Raw genomic sequence first — 18,850 nt, forward strand, 5'->3', positions numbered from 1 at the left:
ATATATAATTATTTGGCATAAATGTTTTCACTTAGGAAATTGTGGTCAAAAGGATACTGTATGCCTAATGTGGTGCTCATAGCAAAAGTGCATGGTACACATTCAGTAAAAAGGACATATGGTCAATACTGTTTAAATAAGACAGTTGTCCATGTCTATCACAGTCTGGTGTCCAGAACCAACAGTACATCCTTATGATTACCACATGCAATGCCAATGTCCAACCAGATATACATAACGTAGCAATAAAACCACCCCATGATTATTGTATAAGACACTATCATGCCCCTAATGAAGTTACCAGAAATGCTTTGAGGGGCTAATACAGAGTCACGCGCTACTGTGACCACTTTTGCGTCTTGCCATAGACATGTCTGTAATTTAATGCTAATGCTAGTATCCCTTCTTCTGGAGAACAGCAATGTATATGAATGTGCAAAGACTGAGATGCCTTCTTTAGCTGCTGTAATACCATTGGGTCAACTTTAGACATAGCCATTAGTCACACCATCAAGACCTGCAGCAGCCCTATGCTGGGTGCAAATTCTCTGTCCTGGTATGGCCTCCAATGTGAGCAATTAAGCATCTTGAAATCCCAGCCAGATCAGCAACACACCTACGACACTGCCATAACATGCCCGAAAGCCATAGGCTATTGTCCCTAGTGTACTACAGGTCCTTTCATGCTAAAATCCCTGTAAATTGTTGGGAATACTGATGTTTGTAGCAGAGCTGGATTAAGACCCTATGCAGCCCTAGACAAGATACTAGTCCCACCTCCCCTCATCAGATTAATTCAAACTGCTATTTATCTACCCTCTACATGTCTCCAACATTAAATAGGAAAAAAACAGATCTATACACTGCAATTTTAAATCCAACTGCAGAGATGATCCTCAGGATAACTAATCCACATTACATATAAAAGACTACAAATAGGGAATAACCAAGTGTTGCATTTTTCTTTGTTTCTGAATCACAACATCTACGGGTGATTAACCAATAATGGATCATAAGTTGAGAAAGGATTCCTTGTACCTAAGCTCACCTTGCCCAGGTGTAATAAAGCCTTGAAAGGTATCTTTATCCTTGAATGCACATCTCAAGATATTACATATCATCCAAGCCACTTCAGTGTGGAACTCCTCAAAGATAAGTAAGAAAATAGCTCCTCATATTGTTTTAAAGTTTAAAACATGTAATTCAGAGCACACTGAAGTATGCATATAGAAAAATCAACAATAAAATAACAGCAAAGAATGATATAAATTACGGTATTTGGTTGATAGATAGACAGTGTCTAGTTAGACAGTCAATAGATAGACACCATATGTTAGACAGACATTAGGTCAACGGGGTCAAAAGGTCGACAAGGTCAAAAGGTCGACATGAAAAAGGTAGACAGTACAAAAGGTAGACAGGGTCAAAAGGTCGACAGGGTCAAAAGGTCAACATCAAAATGGTTGATATAAAAAAGATAGAGATTTTTTTTTTAAATTTGACATGTTTTTGGACTATTTCATACCTTCTCTATCCATGTCGGCATAGAGTTGGTTATAAACCTTGTGGCGAGTACAGCGAGCCACCGAGCCAGAAGTGTGGCGAGCGAAGCGAGCCCTGCGAGGGTATGTCTTTCTACAATTGGGGATCCAAGATGACAAAACTATCCACACAAACCACAAAAATGCAAAAAACATGGTGTCTACCTTTTTTATGTCGACCATTTGACCCTATCGACCTTTTGACCCTGTCGACCTTTTGCACTGTCTACCTTTTTCATGTCGACCTTTTGACTCTGTCGACCTAATGTCTGTCTAATATATGGTGTCCATCTATTGACTGTCTAACTAGACACTATCTATCTTTTATACCAAACCCATAAATTACTGCTTACCAAATGTGACCTTTTAGAGAAAGACATGAGGGTTATAGGTGGAAAATCCTGGGTTAAACTCCTCTCCCTTCTGGTGTGTGAGCTCTTAAGATCCCTTGGGGATAGCAGCAGGCTGTCTCTACCACCAATGCATTTCGGACTGAGTCCTTTGTCAAGGTGTGTAGGAGCATTGCCCATCTTACATATTTATACCCTAAAGTGGGTCATGTGGTACAAGTCCCTCTTATGACCGGCATACATTTTAAATAACTTAAAAAGTGACCTAATAGATCAAAAGGAAAGCAAATATGATATTCAGTATTACAAAGATTGGTATACTCATAATAAGGGTGAAAAATGAAACAAAAATATATACAGAAACGCATGAAAAATGACATATAAAGTTAGTTGCCATTGCACTTTATATAATCCTTTCAGCAGCCTACTGTATAAGTCCGAAATGGAACATTGAAAGTCCAAGAAAAAAACATTTAAGGTAAAGCAAGATGTCCCATAAGTCCATTCCGGTACTTGTAATTGATGCTGGAGTCTTACTACAACTTCCGCGGTCTATTTCTAGTATTTGGAACACATCCGGAAGTGTCCTTTAAAATGTACATCCGGTATCCTGCAGCAACCGTCCGGAAACAGAAAGTTGTCACTGGAAAGCATACTTCCGGGTTTCATGCATTCCAGCGCTGGTTTTGGTGCATTCCAATGGGAAATCGTATAGAAAGAGGATTAAAATGATAGAAAACAGGTATAAGAGATGAAATACAATAAAAACAACATTCCAAACAGATGTTTAGCGAAGTTAATGCAATTCAAGGACATTACATATAGAATATTATAAATACATAATAACCTGCTTATTTTTCACAAAAACCATTTGGTTTCAAATTCAGCATTCAGACCACTGGATCAAAGTGTGCAATTCATAGTGCGCATTTCAACTCTCGCTAGATCACCCTCCAAATCATTACTCCTCCATCTGGGGGTTATGGTTTTGATTACACAGGAAGATACCAATTTTTTTTATATTACAACCATGTACCTTCTTAAAATATGAGGAGACATTATGAGTCTCCAGGCCTTTTAGAATATTTCTCTGCTGTTCTGCTTATCTAATCTTAAGCATATGGTTGTTTTTTCCTATATATTGCTTCCCACAGGAACATTCTAACAGATAAATGCAGTTTTAGTATGACAAGTGACAAAATCTCTAATTGGATAATGTTTTCCTGTAATATTTGATTTATATTCAACCATTTTATTGCTAACACTCTTAACTGTTTTGCACAAAATGCATGAACCACATCTGTAATTTTTTTTTAAACTATAGCTTTGGGTGAATAAAGGTTCAAATGAATACTCTGTACTAGTTTATTCTTAAGGTTATCAGCCCATTGGTATATGAACACTGAGCAAACCTTGTAGGTCGTAATCTTGGAGTAAAACACTCCAATGTTTCTTAAGGATGCTTTCTATTTGTTTAAATTGACTATTGTATTTGGTAATTAAACTGACACCTAGCATGTTCTCTTTATTTTGTTGTTCCACATTTTTGTTGAAAAAACTCTCTGTTTACTTCCTTAATTTTAACACGTGCACATTCCACTTCTTTTTCTTTATATCTCTTGGCTACAAATAGTTTTTTCAAAATGTCTGACTGCATATCATAGTCCACCACATCCATACAATTTTGCCTAATGTGCTAGAATTGTCCCACAGGGATGTTTCTGAACTAACTAATGTGATGATTACTCTCATAATTTATATATGAATTACAGTCTGTATGTTTGATGAAGTTCTTTATACAGATCTTCCCATTTTTTATGAAGATTGTGAGATCCAAAAAATTTACCTCCGAATCACTTATATTAAATGCGAGGGCAATATTCCATGTGTTGCTGTTGAGGTACAGTATGTACAAAAAGAGTCAAAAGACTCTCTGTTGCCTCTCCAAATAAATTTTTTTTTAATTTATCTAGTAGGCTCAGGATACCAGACTGTCCCCAAGAAAATGCCCCCTCTCCCCACACTGAGGTGGCGGTCCAGTGGTCCATGAAGAGGTTGGCATAGCTTGGGACCAGCCTGTGTCCATGGCAGTCTCTGTCAGTTGCAATAAAATAGAATCCAAAACCCAAACATAATAATTTCTTAGAATGAACTCAATTGCTTCTATAATAAAGGAATTGAGGTCTGCTGGTAATTACTCACCATCCCAAAAATATTGAGACTTTCGAGCCCCATATCATGTTGAATTATAGTATATAATGATACCACATTGGCTGTGACAAGGCACCAACCTTGTTCCCACTCAACCGTGGATAGATGTTCAATAATAGAAATTGTATCTTTTAAATATGATGGGGTTTTAATGACAATGGGTTGAAGTAGATGGTCTAGGAAGTGTGATAGATTGGAATTAACAATGGTGCCTCCCACACTTGGTCTACCTGGCTGTTTTTTGTCTCATTTATGAACCTTAGGTAAAATATACAAAACAGGGATGGATGGTTTGTCAATTGTAATATAAAGCAGAGTGTACAGGCAAATTAGTTTGTCTAAGCTATTTCCTATCCTATCTGTCAGATACCCACTTAGTTGTTTTTATAAGCGTGTGCATCGCACAATTGTCTTAAAACTTCTGCATTTTAATCTTCTATATCCAAAATCACAATTCCTCCTCCTTTATCAGCATGTTTCAATACTATATTTTTATTATTCCTTAATGACATGATGGCTTCCTTACTCAAATTGCTGTTTCTCTCCTTTTTAAAATTCATATGATCCAAATCTTCCTTAACTAGTGTTCAAAGGTTTCTACAAAACATCCTTTTTTGTGTTTTGGATAGAAAGCGGATTTGTGTTTAAAAACTGGGATGATGGTTTTTGGTTTTGGGTGTGTCTTTAGACTTAACTTTCTCACAAATCTCTGTAGTTCCAAAAAATACTTCAAATTGGTCAGAGCTGCTACTGGGGGCAAATTTGAGCCCTTTTTCTAAAACCCTTTGTTCATGCTCATTAAGAGTGTATTTGCTTAGTAGAGATTTCTGTTTTCATGGCTGAGGGAGCATCAACTCCATCAGTGGTAGCTACTGTATGTTAGAACTGACCCCCTTAATCTTTCTCCTTCTTTTGCTGTTTCGGAGTCTTAGTTTCCAACCTCTTTTATTGCATTTCTTAATCTTCTTACATTGGGTGATTTCATCCAGCATTGGTTAATCACCTGTATTTGTTGTGATTCAGAAACAAAGAAAAATCCAATGCTTGGTTATCCCCTATTTGTAGTCTTTTATGTCTCCAACTTTAATTTCCCTTTTTCCTCATGTTCAACAATATGACAATAAATGCATGTTTGTAAAGAAAAAAAGACCCTCACTCAGTCTGCGCAATTAAACACACCTGGCTGCCTTATTTCACCACAAAAAGGGGACAAACACAAACTTTGCAATATCAATAGAAAAACAATGAAGTGGAAGACACTGGCGCTAGGTGCATATGATGCATATATAACACAAGAGTGAAAGTGGTTCCTGTTTATATAGCCATTTCATTAACCATAGTATGAATGAATTTACAACTGTGTTTTAGGCAAAATATAAAACACACTTTATATACAGTATCTTCACGATTTGCATTACTATCTCATAGCTGGGTTTGTCAGCTGTGAGATAGTAATCCAAATCGTGAAGATTTTCCCTTTATGAGCACACACCTTGTTAAGGTGAGGGAGGATCTAATTTGCCATCAACATGTTCTGGATACCTCTCAGTGATATACAGCAATTTTATTTCTGTACAACATTTTTTAATGTGTATGTTACAAACTGTGTCAATAAACCAATAATTGGTACTATTGGCCCTTGTGGCCTTCTGTTTGGGTGATTTTTTCTGGTGAGGGGATATCAGTTCTAGGATCCCAGGAGAATAAACTGTGCAAAGATTTCTTCAATCTACAGTCTGCACCAATTGGGTCAGTGGCGCACGCGGGGGGGGGGGGGGGTTCCGAGTACCTGGAAACCCCCCCTGTTGAGCAGAGTTTTCTATTTTGAGACGGAAGCAGCTTTGTCTCCATCTCAGCAAAAGCCAAGACCGCGATCGCGGAGCCGAAGCAGCAATGGAGAGCTATTGAGTTCTCTGCTTAGAGAATGTCCCGGGGGAGCTGCTGGCTGCGCATACTCAGCCACAGCAGCTCCCTCCATCCTCACACTGCCGCCCTTCTGCTCCCAGTCCCTGGTGGATCATGTAAGTTAGAAGTCTGTATTTGCATGTTTGTATATATGTAAGTATGTGTGTTTGTGCGCTGGTGTGTGTACAGTATGTATGTACTCAGAGCCGGCGCTACCCGCTCAGCAAGGGTATGCATTGCAGGGAGGCGCTGAGGTGAAGAGGCGCTCTCCCTGCTCTGCTACCCTGCCGCTGCGCCTGTCAGTCTGGATGACAGGTAGCAGCTCTGGCAGCGAGTAGCGCGGCTCCCTCCTCTCCTCCTCCCCAGTGAGACGGCAGGCACTGTGCAGACTCACCCCTCACATAGCTCTGCTGCCGCCGCCGCCATCCCGCGGTCCGAACTATATTGGGGGCGTGTCCTAATCGCGGGAGGCGTGGCCACGCCCCCTTATGGAAAAAGTGGTTTTTTTTAAATCTTTATGGCGCCTGATGATCCCTGAGCCCCCTCCCCACCTATACAGGAACAGGCAGAGGCTCAGCAATATGCTGCTGCCCAGTAAAGAGGGATGGTGGTGGGAGAGTGCGGTAGACCAGGGTTCGTGCTGGGCCACTCCATAAGTCCCAGGCCTGGGTAATTAGTACACCTCCCCCCCCCGTCATCACTGCCGACATCCTACAGCCGCTGAAGTAACAGAGCCTGCAAGAAGGCGGAGAAGGGAGAGGAGGAGCAGCGCCAGAGCAGGGACCTCCTGCAGGTACTTGGGCCGCACTGTGGGGGGAATGAGTGGCTGTACCTGGCATAGCGGGTCATTCAGAGATGAACGCAGATGGATGCATATGCAGCCAGATCTGCGTTCATCTCTGCACATGCTGAGGGCCGCCCAGCACAAGGCAAGGCCGCCCAGCATGTGTGGCGCCGCCTCCCGATGCATCCGCAATTTGATTGAGGACGCATCTGATCTAAGGTTGACCCCTGGCAGTGAAGCCTGGTCAGCAGCCATTTTTTATGGGAGCAGCTGTGTGTGACATCCGGGCCTGCCCCCTTTTTTACCGGCGTCACCCCCGCAACACCTTAACTCCGCTACGCTGTCGCCTATCAATCACATTGTGGTCGCATCCATTGGGGAAGCGACCGCAATGTGTGTGGCCTCATACCCACGGCGCATGCACAGTTTGCTGCCACTGGCAAATTGCGCTGAGGGCCGCTATTACAGCGGGGTCTCAATGACCTTCATAATGTGTATAATGGGCTGTATCTGGCATAATGTGTATAATGGGCTCTACTCTGGCGTAATGTGTAACAGCGGCTCTCCTGTATGGCGTAAGGTGTATAAGGGTACTACTGTACAGTGTAATGTGACTAATGGACACTACTGTGCAGTGTATTGTGACTAACGGACACTACTGTGCGGTGTAATGTGACTAACAGACGATACTGTGCAGTGTAATGTGACTAATGGACACTACTGTGCGGTGTAATGGGACTAACGTACACTACTGTGCGGTGTAATGTGACTAGCGGACACTACTGCGGTGTGATGTGACTAACGGACACTACTGCGGTGTAATGTGACTAATGGACACTGCTGTGCGGTGTAGTTTGAATGACGGTCGCTGCTGTGCAGTGTAATGTGACTAACGGACAATACCGTGTGGTGTAATGTGACAAACGGACACTACTGTGTGGTGTAATGTGACTAATGGACACTACTGTGCGGGGTTATGTGACTAACGGACACTACTGTGCGGTGTAATGTGACTAACGGACACTACTGTGTGGGGTTATGTGAACTGGTACTATTCTGTGGCCCTATATTTTTGGCGCGCGCCTTCGCCGCACACTGTTCCTATTCTGAGCATGGCCAGAGGAAACTGTTGCCCTGAGCTCTTCAAGATCTAGAACTGGCCCTGTCATCGATTTTTAAATGTGAATAAGGGGCACTATTATGTGGCATAATATGAATCAGGGGCACTATGTTTGGGTTAATGTGCATAAGATTGTAATACAGTGTTGCGTAATTTGAATTGTGGGTACCATTGTGGTCACGCCCCTTCCTTTTGTGATCACACCCCTTTTTGGAGTGCGTGCTATCCCTTTTTTACGGATGGGAGGGCGCAAATTTATTATTTGCAGGGGGGCGCCAAACACACTAGCACCGGCCCTGTATGTACTGTATGTGTGTTTGTGTATGTATAAATGAATGTGTGCTATAGAATGTGTATATATATATATATATATATATATATATATATAATGAAAATCGTCACTCCTATACCAGGATAACAAATCACATCAGTCAGCCAAAATAGTGCAACGATTTGGGTATTTATTGTTGTTTGTACTGCCCGACGACGGGTAATAAATACCCGAAACATTGCACTATCTTGGCAACAGAGTGCAGATTTGCATTCTTTATATTTTGCACATACCTCTGAGCACCGTGACAGATGCAACTGAATGAGTGAGAGTGCCAGCCTATCGATATATATATATATTTGTATATACAGTATATACAGTATATATATATATATATATATATATATGGAGAAATGAAGAAGCCGGCGCTCGGGTGGTATAAGCGGTACTAATTTTTAAAAAAAATTTTTTACAACGAGCACCTAATTTTTAACCTATAACACGTCTCAATATTTCTTTGAGTGGCAGCTTATGAAACAGAAATTAGTGTTTGTTAGACACATAAAGGTAAATATAAGAAGAGGAGAACACAAGCGCCAAAATGTGTTATTTCAAAATTATATAAAAGGTGAACACGGATAGGTGAGGTGATAGGTTTGACTTGATCACTTATCTGGTTTATATGTGCAATGATCTGTCATCCACAAGTTGAAGTCCAACTACTGACGGACGAAACGCGTTGGGACGCTTTGCAGAGATCCAATTTATGGACAGATAAGCTTTATATGATTTTATTTCTTGTACGTGTGTCATTCAGCCATTTTTATATTATTGTATTAAATCTATGTTTTTAAATTTACACTGTTGTGGCTAAAGAAATATTTATTAATGGGAAATAGCTAAAATCCCTAATTATGCCGCTCTGACCCAGACAGTGTATATATGACATGTTTTATGAATGGTACACACTATGTTTTGCTTTGTCTCTATTTCCATGTACTGAATACAAACTGGTGGATGACAGATCATTGCACATATAAACCAGATAAGTGATCAAGTCAAACCTATCACCTCACCTATCCGTGTTCACCTTTTATATAATTTTGAAATAACACATTTTGGCGCTTGTGTTCTCCTCTTCTTATATATATATATATATATATATATATATATAGTACACATGCAGGCACATATACATACACACCCACGGAAACCCCCCTCGCTAAATCCTGCGTTTGCCACTGTGGGTCCGTTATTTTGGAAGATTTAAAGATTTAATATCCAATGAATATAGCGCACTAGGGAATTTTTGTTTTATATATATTAGACCCAGGTAGGTGGCACTCACGGCAGGAAAGAACAACAGGAGTCTTGTTACTGCTGTCAATGTTTCAATGTTAGATCAACATTTTCGTCAGGACAAACAAGTCAAACAAACAACATACCTTTATTACCTCTTCCGACTCTGCTTGGCGTCATCTGCCCGCCGCGTCCTGCTTCATCCAAAATGACATCATCTGCAGACGCTGGCGTCCGGCGCCATAGCAACAGACCGGAGTACACTAGACAATAAAAACAGTGCATAAAACCAGTGAATATAAAAACAGTGCAAATAAACAACATTAGGAACATTGTACAACATCCATAATACTACAACAATGATATTAAAGTAATAATCCGATCAGCAGCAGTATACCGTGTGGAAATAACAAAAATGACACCTGATGAAAGGCAGATAATATATAAATAGACAATTATCAACATGTGATGCATTCCAATAATATAAAGTCACAGTACAACGTACCACCATGAAATCGTACTCCACAGCAGTATCATTATGGCATCCAAAATTATACTAGCATCAACAGGGCATCTTTTCACATGATATATAGGCTAGAAGATACAGACCCGATCCACAAAGCCAAACATATTAGCTGCCTTTCATTAGGTGTCATTTTTGTTATTTCCACATGGTATACTGCCAGGGGCGGTTTGGGATCGGACACCAGCCCGGGAAAGTTATGGAAGCAGCCCTAATGGGGGTGGAGTCTGTTGAGGGGGAGGGGGTCTGTCAAGAGGGCAGGGTCACTCCTCAGAGGTCCTGATTCTGAGATAGTTGGGGCCTCTTTTGCTTTACGTTATGTTAATGCTTACCTGAGACTTTATGCATGTGCTGCTACAATGGCCTTCCCTGATGTAAATCATTACGTTTGAATATACAAGGACTGATATGCCCACTTTCGGTGTTTACTGACACTGCAGTCATGCCTTTAATCTACTACTGATTTTATTGATTTTTCATTCTACAAACCCCTTTTTTTTAACCTTATATGTTTCAAAGTACAAGGAGGGGGAGCACATACTACATACAGCACAGTACATGGATGGAGCACATACAAGTAGTGAAACACAGACACAGGGGACCAGAGCAGCAGAATCTGTCCCAGTAGCCAATCCGCCCCTGATTACATTAGTGATGAGCGGGTTCGGTTTCCGAGAAACCGAACCCACCCGAGCTTTACCTTTTTTTACACGGGTCCGAGCAGACTCGGATCCTCCAGCCTTGCTCGGCTAACCCGAGCGCGCCCGAACGTCATCATCCCGCTGTCGGATTCTCGCGAGATTCGGATTCTATAAGCAGCCGCGCGTCGCCGCCATTTTCACACGTGCATTGAGATTGATAGGGAGAGGACGTGGCTGGCGTCCTCTCCGTTTATATACGAGACAGTTGATCTGATTGCTTTGCTTTGCTTGTTTATTTTACTATTGTGGGGAGGATTGGGGACCAGCTGTTAGGAGGAGTACAGTGCAGAGTTTTGCTGATAGTGACCACCAGTTTTTTATCCGTTCTCTTCTCTGCCTGAAAAAAAGCTCCATACCATATCTGTGCTCAGTGTGCTGCATGATATATCTGTGCTGAGTGCTCACACTGCTTAATTGTGGGGACTGGGGAGCAGCTATAGCAGGAGTACAGTGCAGAGTTTTGCTGACAGTGACCACCAGTATACGTTTGTCTGCCTGAAAAACACTCCTGTGGCTTTTTTTTTATACTAGTAGTTTAGCAGTTTGCTGACAGTGTCCACCAGGTCCATTATACTGTATATAGCAGTACGGTAGGCCACTGCTGTACCTACCTCTGTGTCGTCACTCGTCATCCATAAAGTATACTATCCATCCATCTACATTGTATACCTGTGGTGGCTTTTTTTTATACTAGTAGTTTAGCAGTCTGCTGACAGTGTCCACCAGGTCCATTATACTGTATATAGCAGTACGGTAGGCCACTGCTGTACCTACCTCTGTGTCGTCACTCGTCATCCATAAAGTATACTATCCATCCATCTACATTGTATACCTGTGGTGGCTTTTTTTTATACTAGTAGTTTAGCAGTCTGCTGACAGTGTCCACCTGGTCCATTATACTGTATATAGCAGTACGGTAGGCCACTGCTGTACCTACCTCTGTGTCATCACTCGTCATCCATAAAGTATACTATCCATCCATCTACATTGTATACCTGTGGTGGCTTTTTTTTTTATACTAGTAGTTTAGCAGTCTGCTGACAGTGTCCACCAGGTCCATTATACTGTATATAGCAGTACGGTAGGCCACTGCTGTACCTACCTCTGTGTCGTCACTCGTCATCCATTAAGTATACTATCCATCCATCTACATTGTATACCTGTGGTGGCTTTTTTTTTATACTAGTAGTTTAGCAGTCTGCTGATTGTGTCCACCAGGTCCATTATACTGTATATAGCAGTACGGTAGGCCACTGCTGTACCTACCTCTGTGTCGTCACTCGTCATCCATTAAGTATACTATCCATCCATCTACATTGTATACCTGTGGTGGCTTTTTTTTTAATACTAGTAGTTTAGCAGTCGGCTGACAGTGTCCACCAGGTCCATTATACTGTATATAGCAGTACGGTAGGCCACTGCTGTACCTACCTCTGTGTCGTCACTCGTCATCCATAAAGTATACTATCCATCCATCTACATTGTATACCTGTGGTGGCTTTTTTTTTATACTAGTAGTTTAGCAGTCTGCTGACAGTGTCCACCAGGTCCATTATACTGTATATAGCAGTACGGTAGGCCACTGCTGTACCTACCTCTGTGTCGTCACTCGTCATCCATTAAGTATACTATCCATCCATCTACATTGTATACCTGTGGTGGCTTTTTTTTAATACTAGTAGTTTAGCAGTCTGCTGACAGTGTCCACCAGGTCCATTATACTGTATATAGCAGTACGGTAGGCCACTGCTGTACCTACCTCTGTGTCGTCTCATGTCATCCATAAAGTATACTATCCATCCATCTACATTGTATACCTATGGTGGCTTTTTTTTTTAATACTAGTAGTTTAGCAGTCTGCTGACTGTGTCCACCAGGTCCATTATACTGTATATAGCAGTACGGTAGGCCACTGCTGTACCTACCTCTGTGTCGTCACTCGTCATCCATAAAGTATACCATCCATCCATCTACATTGTATACCTGTGGTGGCTTTTAGTTGTGAGCATTAAAATATGGAGAACCAAAATGTGGAGGTTAAAAAAATAGGGAAAGATCAAGATCCACTTCCACCTCGTGCTGAAGCTGCTGCCACTAGTCATGGCCGAGATGATGAAATGCCATCAACGTCATCTGCCAAGGCCGATGCCCAATGTCATAGTACAGAGCATGTAAAATCCAAAACACAAAAGATCAGTAAAATGCCTCAAAAATCAAATTAAAAGCGTCTGAGGAGAAGCGTAAACTTGCCAATATGCCATTTACGACACGGAGTGGCAAGGAACGGCTGCGGCCCTGGCCTATGTTCATGGCTAGTGGTTCAGCTTCACATGAGGATGGAAGCACTCATCCTCTCGCTAGAAAAAAGAAAAGACTTAAGCTGGCAAAAGCACAGCAAAGAACTGTGCGTTCTTCGAAATCACAAATCCCCAAGGAGAGTCCAATTGTGTCGGTTGCGATGCCTGACCTTCCCAACTCTGGACGGGAAGAGCTTGCGCCTTCCACCATTTGCACGCCCCCTGCAAGTGCTGGAAGGAGCACCCGCAGTCCAGTTCCTGATAGTCAAATTGAAGATGTCACTGTTGAAGTACACCAGGATGAGGATATGGGTGTTGCTGGCGCTGGGGAGGAAATTGACAAGGAGGATTCTGATGGTGAGGTGGTTTGTTTAAGTCAGGCACCCGGGGAGACACCTGTTGTCCGTGGGAGGAATATGGCCCTTGGCATGCCTGGTCAAAATACAAAAAAAATCAGCTCTTCGGTGTGGAATTATTTCAACACAAATGCGGACAACAGGTGTCAAGCCGTGTGTTGCCTTTGTCAAGCTGTAATAAGTAGGGGTAAGGACGTTAACCACCTCGGAACATCCTCCCTTATACGTCACCTGCAGCGCATTCATCATAAGTCAGTGACAAGTTCAAAAACTTTGGGTGACAGCGGAAGCAGTCCACTGACCACTAAATCCCTTCCTCTTGTAACCAAGCTCCTGCAAACCACACCACCAACTCCCTCAGTGTCAATTTACTCCTTACCCAGGAAAGCCAATAGTCCTGCAGGCCATGTCACTGGCAAGTCTGACGAGTCCTCTCCTGCCTGGCATTCCTCCGATGCATCCTTGAGTGTAACGCCTACTGCTGCTGGCGCTGCTGCTGTTGTTGCTGCTAGGAGTCGATCGTCATCCCAGAGGGGAAGTCGGAAGACCACTTGTACTACTTCCAGTAAGCAATTGACTGTCCAACAGTCCTTTGCGAGGAAGATGAAATATCATAGCAGTCATCCTGCTGCAAAGCGGATAACTGAGGCCTTGGCAGCCTGGGCGGTGAGAAACGTGGTTCCGGTATCCATCGTTAATTCAGAGCCAACTAGAGACTTGATTGAGGTACCTTGTCCCCGGTACCAAATACCATCTAGGTTCCATTTCTCTAGGCAGGCGATACCGAAAATGTACACAGACCTCAGAAAAAGACTCACCAGTGTCCTAAAAAATGCAGTTGTACCCAATGTCCACTTAACCACGGACATGTGGACAAGTGGAGCAGGGCAGACTCAGGACTATATGACTGTGACAGCCCACTGGCTAGATGTATTGCCTCCCGCAGCAAGAACAGCAGCGGCGGCACCAGTAGCAGCATCTCGCAAACGCCAACTCGGTCCTAGGCAGGCTACGCTTTGTATCACCGCTTTCCAGAATACACACACAGCTGAAAACCTCTTACGGCAACTGAGGAAGATCATCGCAGAATGGCTTACCCCAATTGGACTCTCCTGGGGATTTGTGACATCGGACAACGCCAGCAATATTGTGCGTGCATTACATCTGGGCAAATTCCAGCACGTCCCATGTTTTGCACATACCTTGAATTTGGTGGTGCAGAATTATTTAAAAAACGACAGGGGCGTGCAAGAGATGCTGTCGGTGACCCGAAGAATTGCGGGCCACTTTCGGCGTTCAGGCACCGCGTACAGAAGACTGGAGCACCACCAAAAATACCTGAACCTGCCCTGCCATCATCTGAAGCAAGAGGTGGTAACGAGGTGGAATTCAACCCTCTATATGCTTCAGAGGATGGAGGAGCAGCAAAAGGCCATTCAAGCCTATACATCTGGCCACGATATAGGCAAAGGAGGTGGAATGCACTTGTCTCAAGCGCAGTGGAGAATGATTTCAACGTTGTGCAAGGTTCTGCAACCCTTTGAACTTGCCACACGTGAAGTCAGTTCAGACACTGCCAGCCTGAGTCAGGTCATTCCCCTCATCAGGCTTTTGCAGAAGAAGCTGGAGACATTGAAGGAGGAGCTAAAACAGAGCGATTCCGCTAGGCATGTGGGACTTGTGGATGGAGCCCTTCATTCGCTTAACCAGGATTCACGGGTGGTCAATCTGTTGAAATCAGAGCACTACATTTTGGCCACCGTGCTCGATCCTAGATTTAAAACCTACATTGTATCTCTCTTTCCGGCAGACACAAGTCTGCAGGGGTTCAAAGACCTGCTGGTGAGAAAATTGTCAAGTCAAGCAGAACGTGACCCATCAACAGCTCCTCCTTCACATTCTCCCGCAACTGGGGGTGCGAGGAAAAGGCTAAGAATTCCGAGCCCACCCGCTGGCGGTGATGCAGGGCAGTCTGGAGCGAGTGCTGACATCTGGTCCGGACTGAAGGACCTGCCAACGATTACTGACATCTCGTCTACTGTCACTGCATATGATTCTCTCACCATTGAAAGAATGGTGGAGGATTATATGAGTGACCGCATCCAAGTAGGCACGTCTGACAGCCGTACGTATACTGGCAGGAAAAAGAGGCAATTTGGAGGCCCTTGCAGAAACTGGCTTTATTCTACCTAAGTTGCCCTCCCTCCAGTGTGTACTCCGAAAGAGTGTTTAGTGCAGCCGCTCACCTTGTCAGCAATCGGCATACGAGGTTACTTCCAGAAAATGTGGAGAAGATGATGTTCATTAAAATGAATTAGAATCAATTCCTCCGTGGAGACATTCACCAGCAGCAATTGCCTCCAGAAAGTACACGAGGACCTGAGATGGTGGATTCCAGTGGGGACGAATTAATAATCTGTGAGGAGGGGGATGTACACAGTGAAAGGGGTGATGAATCGGACGATGATGATGAGATGGACATCTTGCCTCTGTAGAGCCAGTTTGTGCAAGGAGAGATTGATTGCTTCTTTTTTGGTGGGGGCCCAAACCAACCAGTCATTTCAGTCACAGTCGTGTGGCAGACCCTGTCGCTGAAATGATGGGTTCGTTAAAGTGTGCATGTCCTGTTTATACAACATAAGGGTGGGTGGGAGGGCCCAAGGACAATTCCATCTTGCACCTCTTTTTTATTTCATTTTTCTTTGAATCATGTGCTGTTTGGGGAGTATTTTTTTGAAGGGCCATCCTGCCTGACACTGCAGTGTCACTCCTAGATGGGCCATGTGTTTGTGTCGGCCACTTGGGTCGCTGAGCTTAGTCACACAGCTACCTCATTGCGCCTCTTTTTTTCTTTGCATCATGTGCTGTTTGGGGACTATTTTTTTCAAGTGCCATCCTGTCTGACACTGCAGTGCCACTCGTAGATGGGCCAGGTGTTTGTGTCGGCCACTAGGGTTGCTTAGCTTAGTCACACAGCTACCTCATTGCGCCTCTTTTTTTCTTTGCATCATGTGCTGTTTGGGGACTATTTTTTTCAAGTGCCATCCTGTCTGACACTGCAGTGCCACTCCTAGATGGGCCAGGTGTTTGTGTCGGCCACTAGGGTCGCTTAGCTTAGTCACACAGCTACCTCATTGCGCCTCTTTTTTTCTTTGCATCATGTGCTGTTTGGGGACTATTTTTTTGAAGTGCCATCCTGCCTGACACTGCAGTGTCACTCCTAGATGGGCCAGGTGTTTGTGTCGGCCACCTGTGTCGCTTAGCTTAGCCATCCAGCGACCTCGGTGCAAATTTTAGGACTAAAAATAATATTGTGAGGTGTGAGGTGTTCAGAATAGACTGAAAATGAGTGGAAATTATGGTTATTGAGGTTAATAATACTATGGGATCAAAATGACCCCCAAATTGATTTAAGCTGTTTTTTAGTGTTTTTTGAAAAAAACACCCGAATCCAAAACACACCCGAATCCGACAAAAAATTTCCGGTGAGGTTTAGCCAAAACGTGTCCGAACCCAAAACACGACCGCGGAACCGAACCCAAAACCAAAACACAAAACCCGAAAAATTTCCGGTGCACATCACTAGATTACATACATAGCCACCACATTACATACATAGCCACCATATTATTACAGGAATAGCAACACATTACACGTAAAGCACCACATCACACGTATAGCACTGCATTACATGTATAGCACCGCAATACACGTATAGCACCGCAATACACAAATAGTACCACATAACATGTATAACACCACACTACACGTATAGTACCACATTACCTTATTAAACAAATAGCACCACATAACATATGTAGCCACCGCATTACGGCCCTCATTCCGAGTTGTTCGCTCGGTAAAAATCTTCGCATTGCAGCGATTTTCCGCTTAATGCGCATGCGCAATGTCCGCACTGTGACTGCGCCAAGTAAATTTGCTATGCAGTTAGGAATTTTACTCACGGCTTTTTCATCGTTCTGGCGATCGTAATGTGATTGACAGGAAATGGGTGTTACTGGGCGGAAACAGGCCGTTTTATGGGCGTGTGGGAAAAAATGCTACCGTTTCCGGAAAAAACGCAGGAGTGGCCGGAGAAACGGAGGAGTGTCTGGGCGAACGCTGGGTGTGTTTGTGACGTCAAACCAGGGACGACAAGCACTGAACTGATCGCAGATGCCGAGTAAGTCTGGAGCTACTCAGAAACTGCTACGAGGTGTGTAATCGCAATATTGCGAATACATCGTTCGCATTTTTAAGATGCTAAGATTCACTCCCAGTAGGCGGCGGCTTAGCATGAGCAAATCTGCTAAAATCCGCTTGCGAGCGAACAACTTGGAATGAGGGCCTACATACGTAGCCACCGCATTTGCGGGGTAATTCAGACATGATCCTAGCAGCAAAGTGGAGCAGGACGCGGCGGGCGGATGTCTCCAAGCAGAGTCTGAAGAGGTAATAAAGGTATGTTGTTTGTCTTGTTTGTCCTGACGAAAATGTTGATCTAACATTGAAACGTTGACAGCAGTAACAAGACTCCTGTTGTTCTTTCCTACCGAGAGTGCTGCCTACCTGGGACTAATGTTCTACTGGACTGGGGGCTCGCTGTTGCACATGGAGGGCACCAGTGTTTGTTTTCTTTCATATTGTCTGTGTGGTGTGCCGCTTTAAGTGCTGCATTATATATATATATATGTATATATATATATATTAGAGATGAGCTGGTTCGGTTTGTCAAGATCCGTACCCCCCCGAATTTCACGTGGTTTACACGGGTCTGAGGCAGCCTCGGTTCTTCCCGCCTGACACGTAAAACCCGAACGGGGGAAAATGTCATCACCCCGCTGTCAGTTTCTCGCGAGATTCGGATTCCATATAAAGAGCCACGCATCGCCGACATTTTCACTTGTGCATTGTCGATTGAGCGGAGAGGGCGTGTCTACGTTCTCTGCCTGAAAAGCTCAATAGCTGTGCTCAGTGTGCTGCATTGGGGTGACCACCAGTATATAGTAGTATAGTACAGTAGGCCATTGCTGTATTTTGCAGCTCCGTGTCAGACTTAGTTCTAGTATCCTGATCAGTGCTCAATAACTGTGCTGCATTGTGGTGACCAGTATATAGTAGTACAGTGCTGCATTGTGGTGACCACCAGTATATAGTAGTACAGTACAGTAGGCCATTGCTGTATCTTGCAGCTCCGTGTCAGACTCAGTTCTATTCTCCTGATCAGTGCTCAATATCTGTGCTGCATTGTGGTGACCAGTGTATAGTAGTACAGTGCTGCATTGTGATGAACACCAGTATATAGTAGTATAGTATAGTAGGCCATTTCTGTATCTTGCTGCTCTGTGTCACTTCTATTCTCCTGATCAGTGCTCAATATCTGTGCTGCATTGTGGTGACCAGTATATAGTAGTACAGTGCTGCATTGTGGTGACCACCAGTATATAGTAGTACAGTACAGTACTCCATTGCTGTATCTTACAGCTCTGTGT

The 18,850-nt window shown here is 43.4% G+C and overlaps 1 long non-coding RNA gene across 1 annotated transcript in view; it reads right to left on the bottom strand.

Moving 5' to 3' along the window:
- Window positions 1–2,230: 2,230 nt before the first annotated feature.
- Window positions 2,231–18,850, bottom strand: part of LOC134929330 (uncharacterized) — a 156,541-nt gene continuing 139,921 nt past the window's right edge. Inside the window, exons 3-4 of the long non-coding RNA XR_010178478.1 lie at window positions 9,628–9,744; window positions 2,231–2,571 (exon numbers count right to left, since the gene is read on the bottom strand). This is a non-coding gene — a long non-coding RNA (uncharacterized LOC134929330). The remainder of the gene's footprint in view (window positions 2,572–9,627; window positions 9,745–18,850) is intronic.

The sequence above is a fragment of the Pseudophryne corroboree genome, chromosome 5 (assembly GCF_028390025.1).
Source record: "Pseudophryne corroboree isolate aPseCor3 chromosome 5, aPseCor3.hap2, whole genome shotgun sequence".
In the NCBI taxonomy this organism is placed as follows: domain Eukaryota; kingdom Metazoa; phylum Chordata; class Amphibia; order Anura; family Myobatrachidae; genus Pseudophryne; species Pseudophryne corroboree.